Raw genomic sequence first — 24,185 nt, 5'->3', positions numbered from 1 at the left:
TTCCCGACCTCGTAGAGACTCGATGGTGGTACCGTCGCATCCGGAATGTCCGCAAATGGGGATGCAGAGCTTGATTTCAAGTCTCTACCGCCATCCCTTCAAAAGTTATCCCCCGAAAACCCGTCGAGGTATGCACCAGAGTCCTCGAGGTTCTGGTTGACCCACTTCCCGACCTCGTAGAGACTCGATGGTGGTACCATTGGAACCGGAATGTCCGCAAATGGGGGTGCAGAGCTTGGTTTCAAGTCTCTATCACCATCCCTTGAAAAGTTATCCCCCGAAAACCTGATTGGCTAGTGAGCTAAATATGGTTAAAAAAAAAGACTAAAACAACAAATACGCGTAATAGTTTTTTTGTTTTGTTTTTTTTAAAAAGGTAATTGAGAAACATATGAATTAATAAATGTTTTAAATCTATTTCTACATTTTCATACACAAAGTCTGCACAGTGTGATTTCTCAGCACCTTTAAAATGTGTCTTTGTCCCTGCTTCCTTCGCTTACGGCCATACCACCCTGAACACGCCCGATCTCGTCCGATCTCGGAAGCTAAGCAGGGTCGGGCCTGGTTAGTACTTGGATGGGAGACCGCCTGGGAATACCAGGTGCTGTAAGCTTTTTCAAACAGCAGAGGGCGCTGCTGCCTCCTCAGTGGATGCAGATTTTTGTATGTCTCTGGACTCTCAAGTACATCAGTTATCAGCCTCACAAAACTATTCCTTATTTCAAGGAGAGAAGAGAATAAGTTGACTGTTCAGAATAATTCTGCTCTCATTAACTCTGGATGATTAGCTCCAAAAACAATAGTCTCTCACTCCCCAAAGACTGTGTGCGCTCATGTAAATACATATAGCATGTAGCTTGAGAAGTATATACGATACAGTCCATCAACAGAAACTATTCCAAAATTAACTACAGTTGTAGATCATTTAATAAAATTTTCCAAATACCCATCATTGATTAGATTTTTCTCTGCAACATGAATGTTATGTGTATCATTTGGAGGTGTAACTGCTGTCCTCAACTCACAGAAACTTTAAACATAGTCAAAGACATGGCCTATGATCTGCAGATTTATTTTTAAATTGCAGCTTTTAGAATAATGTCTATGACATGTTGGACAGCAGGTTTAAGGGTGCAGCAGCTCACTTACCGTAGATGTGGTGAGGTTCTGGTTGACCCACTTCCCGACCTCGTAGAGACTCGATGGTGGTACCGTTGGATCCGGAATGTCTGCAAATGGGGTGGGGGGTGGGGGGGGGGGTGGGGGGGGGACAGAGCTTGGTTTCAAGTCTCTACCACCTTCCCTTCAAAAGTTATCCCCCGAAAACGTGTCGAGGTATGCACCAGAGTCCTCGAGGTTCTGGTTGACCCACTTCCTGACGTCGTAGAGACTCGATGGTGGTACCATCGGAACCGGAATGTCCGCAAATGGGGGTGCAGAGCTTGGTTTCAAGTCTCTACCACCTTCCCTTCAAAAGTTATCCCCCGAAAACATGTCGAGGTATGATAATGGCATGGTGGTAGGGTTATGACCTAAACACTGATGGCATCACAGAGCCCATGCTAGATCAAAGCACAGGGTCTGTGACGTCATCACATTCCCTTTGATGACATCACAGCCACCTAACATTCTGATGTGTTCACTTGTGTGTGTGTGTGTGTGTGTGTGTGTGTGTGTACAGACAAGTTATGGGGGTGCAGAGCCTGTAGAGACTCGATGGTGGTACCTTTCGATCCGGAATGTCCGAAAATGGGGGGCCAGAGCCTGGTTTCAAGTCTGTATCACTTTCCCTTCAAAAGTTAATCCACAAAAACCCATGGAGGTATGCACCAGAGTTCTGGTTGACCCACTTCCCGACCTCGTAGAGACTCGATGGTGGTACCGTCGCATCCGGAATGTCCGCAAATGGGGATGCAGAGCTTGATTTCAAGTCTCTACCGCCATCCCTTCAAAAGTTATCCCCCGAAAACCCGTCGAGGTATGCACCAGAGTCCTCGAGGTTCTGGTTGACCCACTTCCCGACCTCGTAGAGACTCGATGGTGGTACCGTCGCATCCGGAATGTCCGCAAATGGGGATGCAGAGCTTGATTTCAAGTCTCTACCGCCATCCCTTCAAAAGTTATCCCCCGAAAACCCGTCGAGGTATGCACCAGAGTCCTCGAGGTTCTGGTTGACCCACTTCCCGACCTCGTAGAGACTCGATGGTGGTACCATTGGAACCGGAATGTCCGCAAATGGGGGTGCAGAGCTTGGTTTCAAGTCTCTATCACCATCCCTTGAAAAGTTATCCCCCGAAAACCTGATTGGCTAGTGAGCTAAATATGGTTAAAAAAAAAAGACTAAAACAACAAATACGCGTAATGGTTTTTTTGTTTTGTTTTTTTTTAAAAAGGTAATTGAGAAACATATGAATTAATAAATGTTTTAAATCTATTTCTACATTTTCATACACAAAGTCTGCACAGTGTGATTTCTCAGCACCTTTAAAATGTGTCTTTGTCCCTGCTTCCTTCGCTTACGGCCATACCACCCTGAACACGCCCGATCTCGTCCGATCTCGGAAGCTAAGCAGGGTCGGGCCTGGTTAGTACTTGGATGGGAGACCGCCTGGGAATACCAGGTGCTGTAAGCTTTTTCAAACAGCAGAGGGCGCTGCTGCCTCCTCAGTGGATGCAGATTTTTGTATGTCTCTGGACTCTCAAGTACATCAGTTATCAGCCTCACAAAACTATTCCTTATTTCAAGGAGAGAAGAGAATAAGTTGACTGTTCAGAATAATTCTGCTCTCATTAACTCTGGATGATTAGCTCCAAAAACAATAGTCTCTCACTCCCCAAAGACTGTGTGCGCTCATGTAAATACATATAGCATGTAGCTTGAGAAGTATATACGATACAGTCCATCAACAGAAACTATTCCAAAATTAACTACAGTTGTAGATCATTTAATAAAATTTTCCAAATACCCATCATTGATTAGATTTTTCTCTGCAACATGAATGTTATGTGTATCATTTGGAGGTGTAACTGCTGTCCTCAACTCACAGAAACTTTAAACATAGTCAAAGACATGGCCTATGATCTGCAGATTTATTTTTAAATTGCAGCTTTTAGAATAATGTCTATGACATGTTGGACAGCAGGTTTAAGGGTGCAGCAGCTCACTTACCGTAGATGTGGTGAGGTTCTGGTTGACCCACTTCCCGACCTCGTAGAGACTCGATGGTGGTACCGTTGGATCCGGAATGTCTGCAAAGGGGGTGGGGGGTGGGGAGGGGGTGGGGGGGGGGACAGAGCTTGGTTTCAAGTCTCTACCACCTTCCCTTCAAAAGTTATCCCCCGAAAACGTGTCGAGGTATGCACCAGAGTCCTCGAGGTTCTGGTTGACCCACTTCCTGATGTCGTAGAGACTCGATGGTGGTACCATCGGAACCGGAATGTCCGCAAATGGGGGTGCAGAGCTTGGTTTCAAGTCTCTACCACCTTCCCTTCAAAAGTTATCCCCCGAAAACATGTCGAGGTATGATAATGGCATGGTGGTAGGGTTATGACCTAAACACTGATGGCATCACAGAGCCCATGCTAGATCAAAGCACAGGGTCTGTGACGTCATCACATTCCCTTTGATGACATCACAGCCACCTAACATTCTGATGTGTTCACTTGTGTGTGTGTGTGTGTGTGTGTGTGTACAGACAAGTTATGGGGGTGCAGAGCCTGTAGAGACTCGATGGTGGTACCTTTCGATCCGGAATGTCCGAAAATGGGGGGCCAGAGCCTGGTTTCAAGTCTGTATCACTTTCCCTTCAAAAGTTAATCCACAAAAACCCATGGAGGTATGCACCAGAGTTCTGGTTGACCCACTTCCCGACCTCGTAGAGACTCGATGGTGGTACCGTCGCATCCGGAATGTCCGCAAATGGGGATGCAGAGCTTGATTTCAAGTCTCTACCGCCATCCCTTCAAAAGTTATCCCCCGAAAACCCGTCGAGGTATGCACCAGAGTCCTCGAGGTTCTGGTTGACCCACTTCCCGACCTCGTAGAGACTCGATGGTGGTACCGTCGCATCCGGAATGTCCGCAAATGGGGATGCAGAGCTTGATTTCAAGTCTCTACCGCCATCCCTTCAAAAGTTATCCCCCGAAAACCCGTCGAGGTATGCACCAGAGTCCTCGAGGTTCTGGTTGACCCACTTCCCGACCTCGTAGAGACTCGATGGTGGTACCATTGGAACCGGAATGTCCGCAAATGGGGGTGCAGAGCTTGGTTTCAAGTCTCTATCACCATCCCTTGAAAAGTTATCCCCCGAAAACCTGATTGGCTAGTGAGCTAAATATGGTTAAAAAAAAAGACTAAAACAACAAATACGCGTAATAGTTTTTTTGTTTTGTTTTTTTTAAAAAGGTAATTGAGAAACATATGAATTAATAAATGTTTTAAATCTATTTCTACATTTTCATACACAAAGTCTGCACAGTGTGATTTCTCAGCACCTTTAAAATGTGTCTTTGTCCCTGCTTCCTTCGCTTACGGCCATACCACCCTGAACACGCCCGATCTCGTCCGATCTCGGAAGCTAAGCAGGGTCGGGGCTGGTTAGTACTTGGATGGGAGACCGCCTGGGAATACCAGGTGCTGTAAGCTTTTTCAAACAGCAGAGGGCGCTGCTGCCTCCTCAGTGGATGCAGATTTTTGTATGTCTCTGGACTCTCAATTACATCAGTTATCAGCCTCACAAAACTATTCCTTATTTCAAGGAGAGAAGAGAATAAGTTGACTGTTCAGAATAATTCTGCTCTCATTAACTCTGGATGATTAGCTCCAAAAACAATAGTCTCTCACTCCCCAAAGACTGTGTGCGCTCATGTAAATACATATAGCATGTAGCTTGAGAAGTATATACGATACAGTCCATCAACAGAAACTATTCCAAAATTAACTACAGTTGTAGATCATTTAATAAAATTTTCCAAATACCCATCATTGATTAGATTTTTCTCTGCAACATGAATGTTATGTGTATCATTTGGAGGTGTAACTGCTGTCCTCAACTCACAGAAACTTTAAACATAGTCAAAGACATGGCCTATGATCTGCAGATTTATTTTTAAATTGCAGCTTTTAGAATAATGTCTATGACATGTTGGACAGCAGGTTTAAGGGTGCAGCAGCTCACTTACCGTAGATGTGGTGAGGTTCTGGTTGACCCACTTCCCGACCTCGTAGAGACTCGATGGTGGTACCGTTGGATCCGGAATGTCTGCAAATGGGGTGGGGGGGGGGGGGGGACAGAGCTTGGTTTCAAGTCTCTGCCACCTTCCCTTCAAAAGTTATCCCCCGAAAACGTGTCGAGGTATGCACCAGAGTCCTCGAGGTTCTGGTTGACCCACTTCCTGACGTCGTAGAGACTCGATGGTGGTACCATCGGAACCGGAATGTCCGCAAATGGGGGTGCAGAGCTTGGTTTCAAGTCTCTACCACCTTCCCTTCAAAAGTTATCCCCCGAAAACATGTCGAGGTATGATAATGACATGGTGGTAGGGTTATGACCTAAACACTGATGGCATCACAGAGCCCATGCTAGATCAAAGCACAGGGTCTGTGACGTCATCACATTCCCTTTGATGACATCACAGCCACCTAACATTCTGATGTGTTCACTTGTGTGTGTGTGTGTGTGTGTGTGTGTGTGTGTACAGACAAGTTATGGGGGTGCAGAGCCTGTAGAGACTCGATGGTGGTACCTTTCGATCCGGAATGTCCGAAAATGGGGGGCCAGAGCCTGGTTTCAAGTCTGTATCACTTTCCCTTCAAAAGTTAATCCACAAAAACCCATGGAGGTATGCACCAGAGTTCTGGTTGACCCACTTCCCGACCTCGTAGAGACTCGATGGTGGTACCGTCGCATCCGGAATGTCCGCAAATGGGGATGCAGAGCTTGATTTCAAGTCTCTACCGCCATCCCTTCAAAAGTTATCCCCCGAAAACCCGTCGAGGTATGCACCAGAGTCCTCGAGGTTCTGGTTGACCCACTTCCCGACCTCGTAGAGACTCGATGGTGGTACCATTGGAACCGGAATGTCCGCAAATGGGGGTGCAGAGCTTGGTTTCAAGTCTCTATCACCATCCCTTGAAAAGTTATCCCCCGAAAACCTGATTGGCTAGTGAGCTAAATATGGTTAAAAAAAAAGACTAAAACAACAAATACGCGTAATAGTTTTTTTGTTTTGTTTTTTTTAAAAAGGTAATTGAGAAACATATGAATTAATAAATGTTTTAAATCTATTTCTACATTTTCATACACAAAGTCTGCACAGTGTGATTTCTCAGCACCTTTAAAATGTGTCTTTGTCCCTGCTTCCTTCGCTTACGGCCATACCACCCTGAACACGCCCGATCTCGTCCGATCTCGGAAGCTAAGCAGGGTCGGGGCTGGTTAGTACTTGGATGGGAGACCGCCTGGGAATACCAGGTGCTGTAAGCTTTTTCAAACAGCAGAGGGCGCTGCTGCCTCCTCAGTGGATGCAGATTTTTGTATGTCTCTGGACTCTCAATTACATCAGTTATCAGCCTCACAAAACTATTCCTTATTTCAAGGAGAGAAGAGAATAAGTTGACTGTTCAGAATAATTCTGCTCTCATTAACTCTGGATGATTAGCTCCAAAAACAATAGTCTCTCACTCCCCAAAGACTGTGTGCGCTCATGTAAATACATATAGCATGTAGCTTGAGAAGTATATACGATACAGTCCATCAACAGAAACTATTCCAAAATTAACTACAGTTGTAGATCATTTAATAAAATTTTCCAAATACCCATCATTGATTAGATTTTTCTCTGCAACATGAATGTTATGTGTATCATTTGGAGGTGTAACTGCTGTCCTCAACTCACAGAAACTTTAAACATAGTCAAAGACATGGCCTATGATCTGCAGATTTATTTTTAAATTGCAGCTTTTAGAATAATGTCTATGACATGTTGGACAGCAGGTTTAAGGGTGCAGCAGCTCACTTACCGTAGATGTGGTGAGGTTCTGGTTGACCCACTTCCCGACCTCGTAGAGACTCGATGGTGGTACCGTTGGATCCGGAATGTCTGCAAATGGGGTGGGGGGGGGGGGGACAGAGCTTGGTTTCAAGTCTCTGCCACCTTCCCTTCAAAAGTTATCCCCCGAAAACGTGTCGAGGTATGCACCAGAGTCCTCGAGGTTCTGGTTGACCCACTTCCTGACGTCGTAGAGACTCGATGGTGGTACCATCGGAACCGGAATGTCCGCAAATGGGGGTGCAGAGCTTGGTTTCAAGTCTCTACCACCTTCCCTTCAAAAGTTATCCCCCGAAAACATGTCGAGGTATGATAATGGCATGGTGGTAGGGTTATGACCTAAACACTGATGGCATCACAGAGCCCATGCTAGATCAAAGCACAGGGTCTGTGACGTCATCACATTCCCTTTGATGACATCACAGCCACCTAACATTCTGATGTGTTCACTTGTGTGTGTGTGTGTGTGTGTGTGTGTGTGTGTACAGACAAGTTATGGGGGTGCAGAGCCTGTAGAGACTCGATGGTGGTACCTTTCGATCCGGAATGTCCGAAAATGGGGGGCCAGAGCCTGGTTTCAAGTCTGTATCACTTTCCCTTCAAAAGTTAATCCACAAAAACCCATGGAGGTATGCACCAGAGTTCTGGTTGACCCACTTCCCGACCTCGTAGAGACTCGATGGTGGTACCGTCGCATCCGGAATGTCCGCAAATGGGGATGCAGAGCTTGATTTCAAGTCTCTACCGCCATCCCTTCAAAAGTTATCCCCCGAAAACCCGTCGAGGTATGCACCAGAGTCCTCGAGGTTCTGGTTGACCCACTTCCCGACCTCGTAGAGACTCGATGGTGGTACCGTCGCATCCGGAATGTCCGCAAATGGGGATGCAGAGCTTGATTTCAAGTCTCTACCGCCATCCCTTCAAAAGTTATCCCCCGAAAACCCGTCGAGGTATGCACCAGAGTCCTCGAGGTTCTGGTTGACCCACTTCCCGACCTCGTAGAGACTCGATGGTGGTACCATTGGAACCGGAATGTCCGCAAATGGGGGTGCAGAGCTTGGTTTCAAGTCTCTATCACCATCCCTTGAAAAGTTATCCCCCGAAAACCTGATTGGCTAGTGAGCTAAATATGGTTAAAAAAAAAAGACTAAAACAACAAATACGCGTAATGGTTTTTTTGTTTTGTTTTTTTTTAAAAAGGTAATTGAGAAACATATGAATTAATAAATGTTTTAAATCTATTTCTACATTTTCATACACAAAGTCTGCACAGTGTGATTTCTCAGCACCTTTAAAATGTGTCTTTGTCCCTGCTTCCTTCGCTTACGGCCATACCACCCTGAACACGCCCGATCTCGTCCGATCTCGGAAGCTAAGCAGGGTCGGGCCTGGTTAGTACTTGGATGGGAGACCGCCTGGGAATACCAGGTGCTGTAAGCTTTTTCAAACAGCAGAGGGCGCTGCTGCCTCCTCAGTGGATGCAGATTTTTGTATGTCTCTGGACTCTCAAGTACATCAGTTATCAGCCTCACAAAACTATTCCTTATTTCAAGGAGAGAAGAGAATAAGTTGACTGTTCAGAATAATTCTGCTCTCATTAACTCTGGATGATTAGCTCCAAAAACAATAGTCTCTCACTCCCCAAAGACTGTGTGCGCTCATGTAAATACATATAGCATGTAGCTTGAGAAGTATATACGATACAGTCCATCAACAGAAACTATTCCAAAATTAACTACAGTTGTAGATCATTTAATAAAATTTTCCAAATACCCATCATTGATTAGATTTTTCTCTGCAACATGAATGTTATGTGTATCATTTGGAGGTGTAACTGCTGTCCTCAACTCACAGAAACTTTAAACATAGTCAAAGACATGGCCTATGATCTGCAGATTTATTTTTAAATTGCAGCTTTTAGAATAATGTCTATGACATGTTGGACAGCAGGTTTAAGGGTGCAGCAGCTCACTTACCGTAGATGTGGTGAGGTTCTGGTTGACCCACTTCCCGACCTCGTAGAGACTCGATGGTGGTACCGTTGGATCCGGAATGTCTGCAAAGGGGGTGGGGGGTGGGGGGGGGGTGGGGGGGGGGACAGAGCTTGGTTTCAAGTCTCTACCACCTTCCCTTCAAAAGTTATCCCCCGAAAACGTGTCGAGGTATGCACCAGAGTCCTCGAGGTTCTGGTTGACCCACTTCCTGACGTCGTAGAGACTCGATGGTGGTACCATCGGAACCGGAATGTCCGCAAATGGGGGTGCAGAGCTTGGTTTCAAGTCTCTACCACCTTCCCTTCAAAAGTTATCCCCCGAAAACATGTCGAGGTATGATAATGGCATGGTGGTAGGGTTATGACCTAAACACTGATGGCATCACAGAGCCCATGCTAGATCAAAGCACAGGGTCTGTGACGTCATCACATTCCCTTTGATGACATCACAGCCACCTAACATTCTGATGTGTTCACTTGTGTGTGTGTGTGTGTGTGTGTGTGTGTGTGTACAGACAAGTTATGGGGGTGCAGAGCCTGTAGAGACTCGATGGTGGTACCTTTCGATCCGGAATGTCCGAAAATGGGGGGCCAGAGCCTGGTTTCAAGTCTGTATCACTTTCCCTTCAAAAGTTAATCCACAAAAACCCATGGAGGTATGCACCAGAGTTCTGGTTGACCCACTTCCCGACCTCGTAGAGACTCGATGGTGGTACCGTCGCATCCGGAATGTCCGCAAATGGGGATGCAGAGCTTGATTTCAAGTCTCTACCGCCATCCCTTCAAAAGTTATCCCCCGAAAACCCGTCGAGGTATGCACCAGAGTCCTCGAGGTTCTGGTTGACCCACTTCCCGACCTCGTAGAGACTCGATGGTGGTACCGTCGCATCCGGAATGTCCGCAAATGGGGATGCAGAGCTTGATTTCAAGTCTCTACCGCCATCCCTTCAAAAGTTATCCCCCGAAAACCCGTCGAGGTATGCACCAGAGTCCTCGAGGTTCTGGTTGACCCACTTCCCGACCTCGTAGAGACTCGATGGTGGTACCATTGGAACCGGAATGTCCGCAAATGGGGGTGCAGAGCTTGGTTTCAAGTCTCTATCACCATCCCTTGAAAAGTTATCCCCCGAAAACCTGATTGGCTAGTGAGCTAAATATGGTTAAAAAAAAAGACTAAAACAACAAATACGCGTAATAGTTTTTTTGTTTTGTTTTTTTTAAAAAGGTAATTGAGAAACATATGAATTAATAAATGTTTTAAATCTATTTCTACATTTTCATACACAAAGTCTGCACAGTGTGATTTCTCAGCACCTTTAAAATGTGTCTTTGTCCCTGCTTCCTTCGCTTACAGCCATACCACCCTGAACACGCCCGATCTCGTCCGATCTCGGAAGCTAAGCAGGGTCGGGGCTGGTTAGTACTTGGATGGGAGACCGCCTGGGAATACCAGGTGCTGTAAGCTTTTTCAAACAGCAGAGGGCGCTGCTGCCTCCTCAGTGGATGCAGATTTTTGTATGTCTCTGGACTCTCAATTACATCAGTTATCAGCCTCACAAAACTATTCCTTATTTCAAGGAGAGAAGAGAATAAGTTGACTGTTCAGAATAATTCTGCTCTCATTAACTCTGGATGATTAGCTCCAAAAACAATAGTCTCTCACTCCCCAAAGACTGTGTGCGCTCATGTAAATACATATAGCATGTAGCTTGAGAAGTATATACGATACAGTCCATCAACAGAAACTATTCCAAAATTAACTACAGTTGTAGATCATTTAATAAAATTTTCCAAATACCCATCATTGATTAGATTTTTCTCTGCAACATGAATGTTATGTGTATCATTTGGAGGTGTAACTGCTGTCCTCAACTCACAGAAACTTTAAACATAGTCAAAGACATGGCCTATGATCTGCAGATTTATTTTTAAATTGCAGCTTTTAGAATAATGTCTATGACATGTTGGACAGCAGGTTTAAGGGTGCAGCAGCTCACTTACCGTAGATGTGGTGAGGTTCTGGTTGACCCACTTCCCGACCTCGTAGAGACTCGATGGTGGTACCGTTGGATCCGGAATGTCTGCAAATGGGGTGGGGGGGGGGGGGACAGAGCTTGGTTTCAAGTCTCTGCCACCTTCCCTTCAAAAGTTATCCCCCGAAAACGTGTCGAGGTATGCACCAGAGTCCTCGAGGTTCTGGTTGACCCACTTCCTGACGTCGTAGAGACTCGATGGTGGTACCATCGGAACCGGAATGTCCGCAAATGGGGGTGCAGAGCTTGGTTTCAAGTCTCTACCACCTTCCCTTCAAAAGTTATCCCCCGAAAACATGTCGAGGTATGATAATGACATGGTGGTAGGGTTATGACCTAAACACTGATGGCATCACAGAGCCCATGCTAGATCAAAGCACAGGGTCTGTGACGTCATCACATTCCCTTTGATGACATCACAGCCACCTAACATTCTGATGTGTTCACTTGTGTGTGTGTGTGTGTGTGTGTGTGTGTGTGTACAGACAAGTTATGGGGGTGCAGAGCCTGTAGAGACTCGATGGTGGTACCTTTCGATCCGGAATGTCCGAAAATGGGGGGCCAGAGCCTGGTTTCAAGTCTGTATCACTTTCCCTTCAAAAGTTAATCCACAAAAACCCATGGAGGTATGCACCAGAGTTCTGGTTGACCCACTTCCCGACCTCGTAGAGACTCGATGGTGGTACCGTCGCATCCGGAATGTCCGCAAATGGGGATGCAGAGCTTGATTTCAAGTCTCTACCGCCATCCCTTCAAAAGTTATCCCCCGAAAACCCGTCGAGGTATGCACCAGAGTCCTCGAGGTTCTGGTTGACCCACTTCCCGACCTCGTAGAGACTCGATGGTGGTACCATTGGAACCGGAATGTCCGCAAATGGGGGTGCAGAGCTTGGTTTCAAGTCTCTATCACCATCCCTTGAAAAGTTATCCCCCGAAAACCTGATTGGCTAGTGAGCTAAATATGGTTAAAAAAAAAGACTAAAACAACAAATACGCGTAATAGTTTTTTTGTTTTGTTTTTTTTAAAAAGGTAATTGAGAAACATATGAATTAATAAATGTTTTAAATCTATTTCTACATTTTCATACACAAAGTCTGCACAGTGTGATTTCTCAGCACCTTTAAAATGTGTCTTTGTCCCTGCTTCCTTCGCTTACGGCCATACCACCCTGAACACGCCCGATCTCGTCCGATCTCGGAAGCTAAGCAGGGTCGGGGCTGGTTAGTACTTGGATGGGAGACCGCCTGGGAATACCAGGTGCTGTAAGCTTTTTCAAACAGCAGAGGGCGCTGCTGCCTCCTCAGTGGATGCAGATTTTTGTATGTCTCTGGACTCTCAATTACATCAGTTATCAGCCTCACAAAACTATTCCTTATTTCAAGGAGAGAAGAGAATAAGTTGACTGTTCAGAATAATTCTGCTCTCATTAACTCTGGATGATTAGCTCCAAAAACAATAGTCTCTCACTCCCCAAAGACTGTGTGCGCTCATGTAAATACATATAGCATGTAGCTTGAGAAGTATATACGATACAGTCCATCAACAGAAACTATTCCAAAATTAACTACAGTTGTAGATCATTTAATAAAATTTTCCAAATACCCATCATTGATTAGATTTTTCTCTGCAACATGAATGTTATGTGTATCATTTGGAGGTGTAACTGCTGTCCTCAACTCACAGAAACTTTAAACATAGTCAAAGACATGGCCTATGATCTGCAGATTTATTTTTAAATTGCAGCTTTTAGAATAATGTCTATGACATGTTGGACAGCAGGTTTAAGGGTGCAGCAGCTCACTTACCGTAGATGTGGTGAGGTTCTGGTTGACCCACTTCCCGACCTCGTAGAGACTCGATGGTGGTACCGTTGGATCCGGAATGTCTGCAAATGGGGTGGGGGGGGGGGGGACAGAGCTTGGTTTCAAGTCTCTGCCACCTTCCCTTCAAAAGTTATCCCCCGAAAACGTGTCGAGGTATGCACCAGAGTCCTCGAGGTTCTGGTTGACCCACTTCCTGACGTCGTAGAGACTCGATGGTGGTACCATCGGAACCGGAATGTCCGCAAATGGGGGTGCAGAGCTTGGTTTCAAGTCTCTACCACCTTCCCTTCAAAAGTTATCCCCCGAAAACATGTCGAGGTATGATAATGGCATGGTGGTAGGGTTATGACCTAAACACTGATGGCATCACAGAGCCCATGCTAGATCAAAGCACAGGGTCTGTGACGTCATCACATTCCCTTTGATGACATCACAGCCACCTAACATTCTGATGTGTTCACTTGTGTGTGTGTGTGTGTGTGTGTGTGTGTGTGTACAGACAAGTTATGGGGGTGCAGAGCCTGTAGAGACTCGATGGTGGTACCTTTCGATCCGGAATGTCCGAAAATGGGGGGCCAGAGCCTGGTTTCAAGTCTGTATCACTTTCCCTTCAAAAGTTAATCCACAAAAACCCATGGAGGTATGCACCAGAGTTCTGGTTGACCCACTTCCCGACCTCGTAGAGACTCGATGGTGGTACCGTCGCATCCGGAATGTCCGCAAATGGGGATGCAGAGCTTGATTTCAAGTCTCTACCGCCATCCCTTCAAAAGTTATCCCCCGAAAACCCGTCGAGGTATGCACCAGAGTCCTCGAGGTTCTGGTTGACCCACTTCCCGACCTCGTAGAGACTCGATGGTGGTACCGTCGCATCCGGAATGTCCGCAAATGGGGATGCAGAGCTTGATTTCAAGTCTCTACCGCCATCCCTTCAAAAGTTATCCCCCGAAAACCCGTCGAGGTATGCACCAGAGTCCTCGAGGTTCTGGTTGACCCACTTCCCGACCTCGTAGAGACTCGATGGTGGTACCATTGGAACCGGAATGTCCGCAAATGGGGGTGCAGAGCTTGGTTTCAAGTCTCTATCACCATCCCTTGAAAAGTTATCCCCCGAAAACCTGATTGGCTAGTGAGCTAAATATGGTTAAAAAAAAAAGACTAAAACAACAAATACGCGTAATGGTTTTTTTGTTTTGTTTTTTTTTAAAAAGGTAATTGAGAAACATATGAATTAATAAATGTTTTAAATCTATTTCTACATTTTCATACACAAAGTCTGCACAGTGTGATTTCTCAGCACCTTTAAAATGTGTCTTTGTCCCTGCTTCCTTCGCTTACGGCCATACCACCCTGAACACGCCCGATCTCGTCCGATCTCGGAAGCTAAGCAGGGTCGGGCCTGGTTAGTACTTGGATGGGAGACCGCCTGGGAATACCAGGTGCTGTAAGCTTTTTCAAACAGCAGAGGGCGCTGCTGCCTCCTCAGTGGATGCAGATTTTTGTATGTCTCTGGACTCTCAAGTACATCAGTTATCAGCCTCACAAAACTATTCCTTATTTCAAGGAGAGAAGAGAATAAGTTGACTGTTCAGAATAATTCTGCTCTCATTAACTCTGGATGATTAGCTCCAAAAACAATAGTCTCTCACTCCCCAAAGACTGTGTGCGCTCATGTAAATACATATAGCATGTAGCTTGAGAAGTATATACGATACAGTCCATCAACAGAAACTATTCCAAAATTAACTACAGTTGTAGATCATTTAATAAAATTTTCCAAATACCCATCATTGATTAGATTTTTCTCTGCAACATGAATGTTATGTGTATCATTTGGAGGTGTAACTGCTGTCCTCAACTCACAGAAACTTTAAACATAGTCAAAGACATGGCCTATGATCTGCAGATTTATTTTTAAATTGCAGCTTTTAGAATAATGTCTATGACATGTTGGACAGCAGGTTTAAGGGTGCAGCAGCTCACTTACCGTAGATGTGGTGAGGTTCTGGTTGACCCACTTCCCGACCTCGTAGAGACTCGATGGTGGTACCGTTGGATCCGGAATGTCTGCAAATGGGGTGGGGGGGGGGGGGACAGAGCTTGGTTTCAAGTCTCTGCCACCTTCCCTTCAAAAGTTATCCCCCGAAAACGTGTCGAGGTATGCACCAGAGTCCTCGAGGTTCTGGTTGACCCACTTCCTGACGTCGTAGAGACTCGATGGTGGTACCATCGGAACCGGAATGTCCGCAAATGGGGGTGCAGAGCTTGGTTTCAAGTCTCTACCACCTTCCCTTCAAAAGTTATCCCCCGAAAACATGTCGAGGTATGATAATGACATGGTGGTAGGGTTATGACCTAAACACTGATGGCATCACAGAGCCCATGCTAGATCAAAGCACAGGGTCTGTGACGTCATCACATTCCCTTTGATGACATCACAGCCACCTAACATTCTGATGTGTTCACTTGTGTGTGTGTGTGTGTGTGTGTGTGTGTGTGTACAGACAAGTTATGGGGGTGCAGAGCCTGTAGAGACTCGATGGTGGTACCTTTCGATCCGGAATGTCCGAAAATGGGGGGCCAGAGCCTGGTTTCAAGTCTGTATCACTTTCCCTTCAAAAGTTAATCCACAAAAACCCATGGAGGTATGCACCAGAGTTCTGGTTGACCCACTTCCCGACCTCGTAGAGACTCGATGGTGGTACCGTCGCATCCGGAATGTCCGCAAATGGGGATGCAGAGCTTGATTTCAAGTCTCTACCGCCATCCCTTCAAAAGTTATCCCCCGAAAACCCGTCGAGGTATGCACCAGAGTCCTCGAGGTTCTGGTTGACCCACTTCCCGACCTCGTAGAGACTCGATGGTGGTACCATTGGAACCGGAATGTCCGCAAATGGGGGTGCAGAGCTTGGTTTCAAGTCTCTATCACCATCCCTTGAAAAGTTATCCCCCGAAAACCTGATTGGCTAGTGAGCTAAATATGGTTAAAAAAAAAGACTAAAACAACAAATACGCGTAATAGTTTTTTTGTTTTGTTTTTTTTAAAAAGGTAATTGAGAAACATATGAATTAATAAATGTTTTAAATCTATTTCTACATTTTCATACACAAAGTCTGCACAGTGTGATTTCTCAGCACCTTTAAAATGTGTCTTTGTCCCTGCTTCCTTCGCTTACGGCCATACCACCCTGAACACGCCCGATCTCGTCCGATCTCGGAAGCTAAGCAGGGTCGGGCCTGGTTAGTACTTGGATGGGAGACCGCCTGGGAATACCAGGTGCTGTAAGCTTTTTCAAACAGCAGAGGGCGCTGCTGCCTCCTCAGTGGATGCAGATTTTTGTATGTCTCTGGACTCTCAAGTACATCAGTTATCAGCCTCACAAAACTATTCCTTATTTCAAGGAGAGAAGAGAATAAGTTGACTGTTCAGAATAATTCTGCTCTCATTAACTCTGGATGATTAGCTCCAAAAACAATAGTCTCTCACTCCCCAAAGACTGTGTGCGCTCATGTAAATACATATAGCATGTAGCTTGAGAAGTATATACGATACAGTCCATCAACAGAAACTATTCCAAAATTAACTACAGTTGTAGATCATTTAATAAAATTTTCCAAATACCCATCATTGATTAGATTTTTCTCTGCAACATGAATGTTATGTGTATCATTTGGAGGTGTAACTGCTGTCCTCAACTCACAGAAACTTTAAACATAGTCAAAGACATGGCCTATGATCTGCAGATTTATTTTTAAATTGCAGCTTTTAGAATAATGTCTATGACATGTTGGACAGCAGGTTTAAGGGTGCAGCAGCTCACTTACCGTAGATGTGGTGAGGTTCTGGTTGACCCACTTCCCGACCTCGTAGAGACTCGATGGTGGTACCGTTGGATCCGGAATGTCTGCAAATGGGGTGGGGGGGGGGGACAGAGCTTGGTTTCAAGTCTCTACCACCTTCCCTTCAAAAGTTATCCCCCGAAAACGTGTCGAGGTATGCACCAGAGTCCTCGAGGTTCTGGTTGACCCACTTCCTGACGTCGTAGAGACTCGATGGTGGTACCATCGGAACCGGAATGTCCGCAAATGGGGGTGCAGAGCTTGGTTTCAAGTCTCTACCACCTTCCCTTCAAAAGTTATCCCCCGAAAACATGTCGAGGTATGATAATGACATGGTGGTAGGGTTATGACCTAAACACTGATGGCATCACAGAGCCCATGCTAGATCAAAGCACAGGGTCTGTGACGTCATCACATTCCCTTTGATGACATCACAGCCACCTAACATTCTGATGTGTTCACTTGTGTGTGTGTGTGTGTGTGTGTGTGTGTGTGTACAGACAAGTTATGGGGGTGCAGAGCCTGTAGAGACTCGATGGTGGTACCTTTCGATCCGGAATGTCCGAAAATGGGGGGCCAGAGCCTGGTTTCAAGTCTGTATCACTTTCCCTTCAAAAGTTAATCCACAAAAACCCATGGAGGTATGCACCAGAGTTCTGGTTGACCCACTTCCCGACCTCGTAGAGACTCGATGGTGGTACCGTCGCATCCGGAATGTCCGCAAATGGGGATGCAGAGCTTGATTTCAAGTCTCTACCGCCATCCCTTCAAAAGTTATCCCCCGAAAACCCGTCGAGGTATGCACCAGAGTCCTCGAGGTTCTGGTTGACCCACTTCCCGACCTCGTAGAGACTCGATGGTGGTACCGTCGCATCCGGAATGTCCGCAAATGGGGATGCAGAGCTTGATTTCAAGTCTCTACCGCCATCCCTTCAAAAGTTATCCCCCGAAAACCCGTCGAGGTATGCACCAGAGTCCTCGAGGTTCTGGTTGACCCACTTCCCGACCTCGTAGAGACTCGATGGTGGTACCATTGGAACCGGAATGTCCGCAAATGGGGGTGCAGAGCTTGGTTTCAAGTCTCTATCACCATCCCTTGAAAAGTTATCCCCCGAAAACCTGATTGGCTAGTGAGCTAAATATGGTTAAAAAAAAAGACTAAAACAACAAATACGCGTAATAGTTTTTTTGTTTTGTTTTTTTTAAAAAGGTAATTGAGAAACATATGAATTAATAAATGTTTTAAATCTATTTCTACATTTTCATACACAAAGTCTGCACAGTGTGATTTCTCAGCACCTTTAAAATGTGTCTTTGTCCCTGCTTCCTTCGCTTACGGCCATACCACCCTGAACACGCCCGATCTCGTCCGATCTCGGAAGCTAAGCAGGGTCGGGCCTGGTTAGTACTTGGATGGGAGACCGCCTGGGAATACCAGGTGCTGTAAGCTTTTTCAAACAGCAGAGGGCGCTGCTGCCTCCTCAGTGGATGCAGATTTTTGTATGTCTCTGGACTCTCAATTACATCAGTTATCAGCCTCACAAAACTATTCCTTATTTCAAGGAGAGAAGAGAATAAGTTGACTGTTCAGAATAATTCTGCTCTCATTAACTCTGGATGATTAGCTCCAAAAACAATAGTCTCTCACTCCCCAAAGACTGTGTGCGCTCATGTAAATACATATAGCATGTAGCTTGAGAAGTATATACGATACAGTCCATCAACAGAAACTATTCCAAAATTAACTACAGTCGTAGATCATTTAATAAAATTTTCCAAATACCCATCATTGATTAGATTTTTCTCTGCAACATGAATGTTATGTGTATCATTTGGAGGTGTAACTGCTGTCCTCAACTCACAGAAACTTTAAACATAGTCAAAGACATGGCCTATGATCTGCAGATTTATTTTTAAATTGCAGCTTTTAGAATAATGTCTATGACATGTTGGACAGCAGGTTTAAGGGTGCAGCAGCTCACTTACCGTAGATGTGGTGAGGTTCTGGTTGACCCACTTCCCGACCTCGTAGAGACTCGATGGTGGTACCGTTGGATCCGGAATGTCTGCAAATGGGGTGGGGGGGGGGGGGACAGAGCTTGGTTTCAAGTCTCTGCCACCTTCCCTTCAAAAGTTATCCCCCGAAAACGTGTCGAGGTATGCACCAGAGTCCTCGAGGTTCTGGTTGACCCACTTCCTGACGTCGTAGAGACTCGATGGTGGTACCATCGGAACCGGAATGTCCGCAAATGGGGGTGCAGAGCTTGGTTTCAAGTCTCTACCACCTTCCCTTCAAAAGTTATCCCCCGAAAACATGTCGAGGTATGATAATGACATGGTGGTAGGGTTATGACCTAAACACTGATGGCATCACAGAGCCCATGCTAGATCAAAGCACAGGGTCTGTGACGTCATCACATTCCCTTTGATGACATCACAGCCACCTAACATTCTGATGTGTTCACTTGTGTGTGTGTGTGTGTGTGTGTGTGTGTGTGTGTACAGACAAGTTATGGGGGTGCAGAGCCTGTAGAGACTCGATGGTGGTACCTTTCGATCCGGAATGTCCGAAAATGGGGGGCCAGAGCCTGGTTTCAAGTCTGTATCACTTTCCCTTCAAAAGTTAATCCACAAAAACCCATGGAGGTATGCACCAGAGTTCTGGTTGACCCACTTCCCGACCTCGTAGAGACTCGATGGTGGTACCGTCGCATCCGGAATGTCCGCAAATGGGGATGCAGAGCTTGATTTCAAGTCTCTACCGCCATCCCTTCAAAAGTTATCCCCCGAAAACCCGTCGAGGTATGCACCAGAGTCCTCGAGGTTCTGGTTGACCCACTTCCCGACCTCGTAGAGACTCGATGGTGGTACCGTCGCATCCGGAATGTCCGCAAATGGGGATGCAGAGCTTGATTTCAAGTCTCTACCGCCATCCCTTCAAAAGTTATCCCCCGAAAACCCGTCGAGGTATGCACCAGAGTCCTCGAGGTTCTGGTTGACCCACTTCCCGACCTCGTAGAGACTCGATGGTGGTACCATTGGAACCGGAATGTCCGCAAATGGGGGTGCAGAGCTTGGTTTCAAGTCTCTATCACCATCCCTTGAAAAGTTATCCCCCGAAAACCTGATTGGCTAGTGAGCTAAATATGGTTAAAAAAAAAGACTAAAACAACAAATACGCGTAATAGTTTTTTTGTTTTGTTTTTTTTAAAAAGGTAATTGAGAAACATATGAATTAATAAATGTTTTAAATCTATTTCTACATTTTCATACACAAAGTCTGCACAGTGTGATTTCTCAGCACCTTTAAAATGTGTCTTTGTCCCTGCTTCCTTCGCTTACGGCCATACCACCCTGAACACGCCCGATCTCGTCCGATCTCGGAAGCTAAGCAGGGTCGGGCCTGGTTAGTACTTGGATGGGAGACCGCCTGGGAATACCAGGTGCTGTAAGCTTTTTCAAACAGCAGAGGGCGCTGCTGCCTCCTCAGTGGATGCAGATTTTTGTATGTCTCTGGACTCTCAATTACATCAGTTATCAGCCTCACAAAACTATTCCTTATTTCAAGGAGAGAAGAGAATAAGTTGACTGTTCAGAATAATTCTGCTCTCATTAACTCTGGATGATTAGCTCCAAAAACAATAGTCTCTCACTCCCCAAAGACTGTGTGCGCTCATGTAAATACATATAGCATGTAGCTTGAGAAGTATATACGATACAGTCCATCAACAGAAACTATTCCAAAATTAACTACAGTTGTAGATCATTTAATAAAATTTTCCAAATACCCATCATTGATTAGATTTTTCTCTGCAACATGAATGTTATGTGTATCATTTGGAGGTGTAACTGCTGTCCTCAACTCACAGAAACTTTAAACATAGTCAAAGACATGGCCTATGATCTGCAGATTTATTTTTAAATTGCAGCTTTTAGAATAATGTCTATGACATGTTGGACAGCAGGTTTAAGGGTGCAGCAGCTCACTTACCGTAGATGTGGTGAGGTTCTGGTTGACCCACTTCCCGACCTCGTAGAGACTCGATGGTGGTACCGTTGGATCCGGAATGTCTGCAAATGGGGTGGGGGGGGGGGGGGACAGAGCTTGGTTTCAAGTCTCTGCCACCTTCCCTTCAAAAGTTATCCCCCGAAAACGTGTCGAGGTATGCACCAGAGTCCTCGAGGTTCTGGTTGACCCACTTCCTGACGTCGTAGAGACTCGATGGTGGTACCATCGGAACCGGAATGTCCGCAAATGGGGGTGCAGAGCTTGGTTTCAAGTCTCTACCACCTTCCCTTCAAAAGTTATCCCCCGAAAACATGTCGAGGTATGATAATGACATGGTGGTAGGGTTATGACCTAAACACTGATGGCATCACAGAGCCCATGCTAGATCAAAGCACAGGGTCTGTGACGTCATCACATTCCCTTTGATGACATCACAGCCACCTAACATTCTGATGTGTTCACTTGTGTGTGTGTGTGTGTGTGTGTGTGTGTGTGTACAGACAAGTTATGGGGGTGCAGAGCCTGTAGAGACTCGATGGTGGTACCTTTCGATCCGGAATGTCCGAAAATGGGGGGCCAGAGCCTGGTTTCAAGTCTGTATCACTTTCCCTTCAAAAGTTAATCCACAAAAACCCATGGAGGTATGCACCAGAGTTCTGGTTGACCCACTTCCCGACCTCGTAGAGACTCGATGGTGGTACCGTCGCATCCGGAATGTCCGCAAATGGGGATGCAGAGCTTGATTTCAAGTCTCTACCGCCATCCCTTCAAAAGTTATCCCCCGAAAACCCGTCGAGGTATGCACCAGAGTCCTCGAGGTTCTGGTTGACCCACTTCCCGACCTCGTAGAGACTCGATGGTGGTACCATTGGAACCGGAATGTCCGCAAATGGGGGTGCAGAGCTTGGTTTCAAGTCTCTATCACCATCCCTTGAAAAGTTATCCCCCGAAAACCTGATTGGCTAGTGAGCTAAATATGGTTAAAAAAAAAGACTAAAACAACAAATACGCGTAATAGTTTTTTTGTTTTGTTTTTTTTAAAAAGGTAATTGAGAAACATATGAATTAATAAATGTTTTAAATCTATTTCTACATTTTCATACACAAAGTCTGCACAGTGTGATTTCTCAGCACCTTTAAAATGTGTCTTTGTCCCTGCTTCCTTCGCTTACGGCCATACCACCCTGAACACGCCCGATCTCGTCCGATCTCGGAAGCTAAGCAGGGTCGGGCCTGGTTAGTACTTGGATGGGAGACCGCCTGGGAATACCAGGTGCTGTAAGCTTTTTCAAACAGCAGAGGGCGCTGCTGCCTCCTCAGTGGATGCAGATTTTTGTATGTCTCTGGACTCTCAAGTACATCAGTTATCAGCCTCACAAAACTATTCCTTATTTCAAGGAGAGAAGAGAATAAGTTGACTGTTCAGAATAATTCTGCTCTCATTAACTCTGGATGATTAGCTCCAAAAACAATAGTCTCTCACTCCCCAAAGACTGTGTGCGCTCATGTAAATACATATAGCATGTAGCTTGAGAAGTATATACGATACAGTCCATCAACAGAAACTATTCCAAAATTAACTACAGTTGTAGATCATTTAATAAAATTTTCCAAATACCCATCATTGATTAGATTTTTCTCTGCAACATGAATGTTATGTGTATCATTTGGAGGTGTAACTGCTGTCCTCAACTCACAGAAACTTTAAACATAGTCAAAGACATGGCCTATGATCTGCAGATTTATTTTTAAATTGCAGCTTTTAGAATAATGTCTATGACATGTTGGACAGCAGGTTTAAGGGTGCAGCAGCTCACTTACCGTAGATGTGGTGAGGTTCTGGTTGACCCACTTCCCGACCTCGTAGAGACTCGATGGTGGTACCGTTGGATCCGGAATGTCTGCAAATGGGGTGGGGGGTGGACAGAGCTTGGTTTCAAGTCTCTACCACCTTCCCTTCAAAAGTTATCCCCCGAAAACGTGTCGAGGTATGCACCAGAGTCCTCGAGGTTCTGGTTGACCCACTTCCTGACGTCGTAGAGACTCGGTGGTGGTACCATCGGAACCGGAATGTCCGCAAATGGGGGTGCAGAGCTTGGTTTCAAGTCTCTACCACCTTCCCTTCAAAAGTTATCCCCCGAAAACATGTCGAGGTATGATAATGACATGGTGGTAGGGTTATGACCTAAACACTGATGGCATCACAGAGCCCATGCTAGATCAAAGCACAGGGTCTGTGACGTCATCACATTCCCTTTGATGACATCACAGCCACCTAACATTCTGATGTGTTCACTTGTGTGTGTGTGTGTGTGTGTGTGTGTGTGTGTACAGACAAGTTATGGGGGTGCAGAGCCTGTAGAGACTCGATGGTGGTACCTTTCGATCCGGAATGTCCGAAAATGGGGGGCCAGAGCCTGGTTTCAAGTCTGTATCACTTTCCCTTCAAAAGTTAATCCACAAAAACCCATGGAGGTATGCACCAGAGTTCTGGTTGACCCACTTCCCGACCTCGTAGAGACTCGATGGTGGTACCGTCGCATCCGGAATGTCCGCAAATGGGGATGCAGAGCTTGATTTCAAGTCTCTACCGCCATCCCTTCAAAAGTTATCCCCCGAAAACCCGTCGAGGTATGCACCAGAGTCCTCGAGGTTCTGGTTGACCCACTTCCCGACCTCGTAGAGACTCGATGGTGGTACCATTGGAACCGGAATGTCCGCAAATGGGGGTGCAGAGCTTGGTTTCAAGTCTCTATCACCATCCCTTGAAAAGTTATCCCCCGAAAACCTGATTGGCTAGTGAGCTAAATATGGTTAAAAAAAAAGACTAAAACAACAAATACGCGTAATAGTTTTTTTGTTTTGTTTTTTTTAAAAAGGTAATTGAGAAACATATGAATTAATAAATGTTTTAAATCTATTTCTACATTTTCATACACAAAGTCTGCACAGTGTGATTTCTCAGCACCTTTAAAATGTGTCTTTGTCCCTGCTTCCTTCGCTTACGGCCATACCACCCTGAACACGCCCGATCTCGTCCGATCTCGGAAGCTAAGCAGGGTCGGGCCTGGTTAGTACTTGGATGGGAGACCGCCTGGGAATACCAGGTGCTGTAAGCTTTTTCAAACAGCAGAGGGCGCTGCTGCCTCCTCAGTGGATGCAGATTTTTGTATGTCTCTGGACTCTCAAGTACATCAGTTATCAGCCTCACAAAACTATTCCTTATTTCAAGGAGAGAAGAGAATAAGTTGACTGTTCAGAATAATTCTGCTCTCATTAACTCTGGATGATTAGCTCCAAAAACAATAGTCTCTCACTCCCCAAAGACTGTGTGCGCTCATGTAAATACATATAGCATGTAGCTTGAGAAGTATATACGATACAGTCCATCAACAGAAACTATTCCAAAATTAACTACAGTTGTAGATCATTT

At 45.6% G+C, this 24,185-nt stretch overlaps 13 non-coding genes across 13 annotated transcripts; all 13 read left to right on the top strand.

The window, feature by feature from the left end:
• The first annotated feature begins 497 nt into the window (after positions 1 to 497).
• On the top strand, positions 498 to 616 carry LOC146310180 (5S ribosomal RNA). The gene has a single exon (XR_014772544.1). It is a non-coding gene; the product is annotated as a 5S ribosomal RNA (ribosomal RNA).
• Positions 617 to 2,517: 1,901 nt separating this feature from the next.
• Positions 2,518 to 2,636, top strand: LOC146310179 (5S ribosomal RNA). Its single transcript, XR_014772534.1, has one exon. It is a non-coding gene; the product is annotated as a 5S ribosomal RNA (ribosomal RNA).
• Positions 2,637 to 4,529: 1,893 nt separating this feature from the next.
• Positions 4,530 to 4,648, top strand: LOC146310178 (5S ribosomal RNA). The gene has a single exon (XR_014772529.1). It is a non-coding gene; the product is annotated as a 5S ribosomal RNA (ribosomal RNA).
• A 1,721-nt stretch (positions 4,649 to 6,369) lies between these two features.
• LOC146310177 (5S ribosomal RNA) lies at positions 6,370 to 6,488 on the top strand. Its single transcript, XR_014772528.1, has one exon. It is a non-coding gene; the product is annotated as a 5S ribosomal RNA (ribosomal RNA).
• A 1,886-nt stretch (positions 6,489 to 8,374) lies between these two features.
• On the top strand, positions 8,375 to 8,493 carry LOC146310176 (5S ribosomal RNA). Its single transcript, XR_014772524.1, has one exon. It is a non-coding gene; the product is annotated as a 5S ribosomal RNA (ribosomal RNA).
• Positions 8,494 to 10,392: 1,899 nt separating this feature from the next.
• LOC146310175 (5S ribosomal RNA) lies at positions 10,393 to 10,511 on the top strand. Its single transcript, XR_014772530.1, has one exon. It is a non-coding gene; the product is annotated as a 5S ribosomal RNA (ribosomal RNA).
• A 1,719-nt stretch (positions 10,512 to 12,230) lies between these two features.
• Positions 12,231 to 12,349, top strand: LOC146310174 (5S ribosomal RNA). Its single transcript, XR_014772527.1, has one exon. It is a non-coding gene; the product is annotated as a 5S ribosomal RNA (ribosomal RNA).
• Positions 12,350 to 14,235: 1,886 nt separating this feature from the next.
• Positions 14,236 to 14,354, top strand: LOC146310173 (5S ribosomal RNA). The gene has a single exon (XR_014772513.1). It is a non-coding gene; the product is annotated as a 5S ribosomal RNA (ribosomal RNA).
• A 1,719-nt stretch (positions 14,355 to 16,073) lies between these two features.
• Positions 16,074 to 16,192, top strand: LOC146310172 (5S ribosomal RNA). The gene has a single exon (XR_014772588.1). It is a non-coding gene; the product is annotated as a 5S ribosomal RNA (ribosomal RNA).
• Positions 16,193 to 18,074: 1,882 nt separating this feature from the next.
• LOC146310171 (5S ribosomal RNA) lies at positions 18,075 to 18,193 on the top strand. Its single transcript, XR_014772577.1, has one exon. It is a non-coding gene; the product is annotated as a 5S ribosomal RNA (ribosomal RNA).
• A 1,886-nt stretch (positions 18,194 to 20,079) lies between these two features.
• Positions 20,080 to 20,198, top strand: LOC146310170 (5S ribosomal RNA). The gene has a single exon (XR_014772566.1). It is a non-coding gene; the product is annotated as a 5S ribosomal RNA (ribosomal RNA).
• A 1,720-nt stretch (positions 20,199 to 21,918) lies between these two features.
• Positions 21,919 to 22,037, top strand: LOC146310169 (5S ribosomal RNA). The gene has a single exon (XR_014772555.1). It is a non-coding gene; the product is annotated as a 5S ribosomal RNA (ribosomal RNA).
• Positions 22,038 to 23,752: 1,715 nt separating this feature from the next.
• LOC146310168 (5S ribosomal RNA) lies at positions 23,753 to 23,871 on the top strand. The gene has a single exon (XR_014772507.1). It is a non-coding gene; the product is annotated as a 5S ribosomal RNA (ribosomal RNA).
• Positions 23,872 to 24,185: the final 314 nt, after the last annotated feature.

This window comes from Lutjanus erythropterus, chromosome 19, assembly GCF_056507025.1.
Source record: "Lutjanus erythropterus isolate fLutEry1 chromosome 19, fLutEry1.hap2, whole genome shotgun sequence".
Classification (NCBI taxonomy): Eukaryota; Metazoa; Chordata; class Actinopteri; order Lutjaniformes; family Lutjanidae; genus Lutjanus; species Lutjanus erythropterus.
The sequence above is the reverse complement of the archived record's forward strand: the minus strand, read 5'-3'. Positions and strand labels throughout refer to the sequence as shown.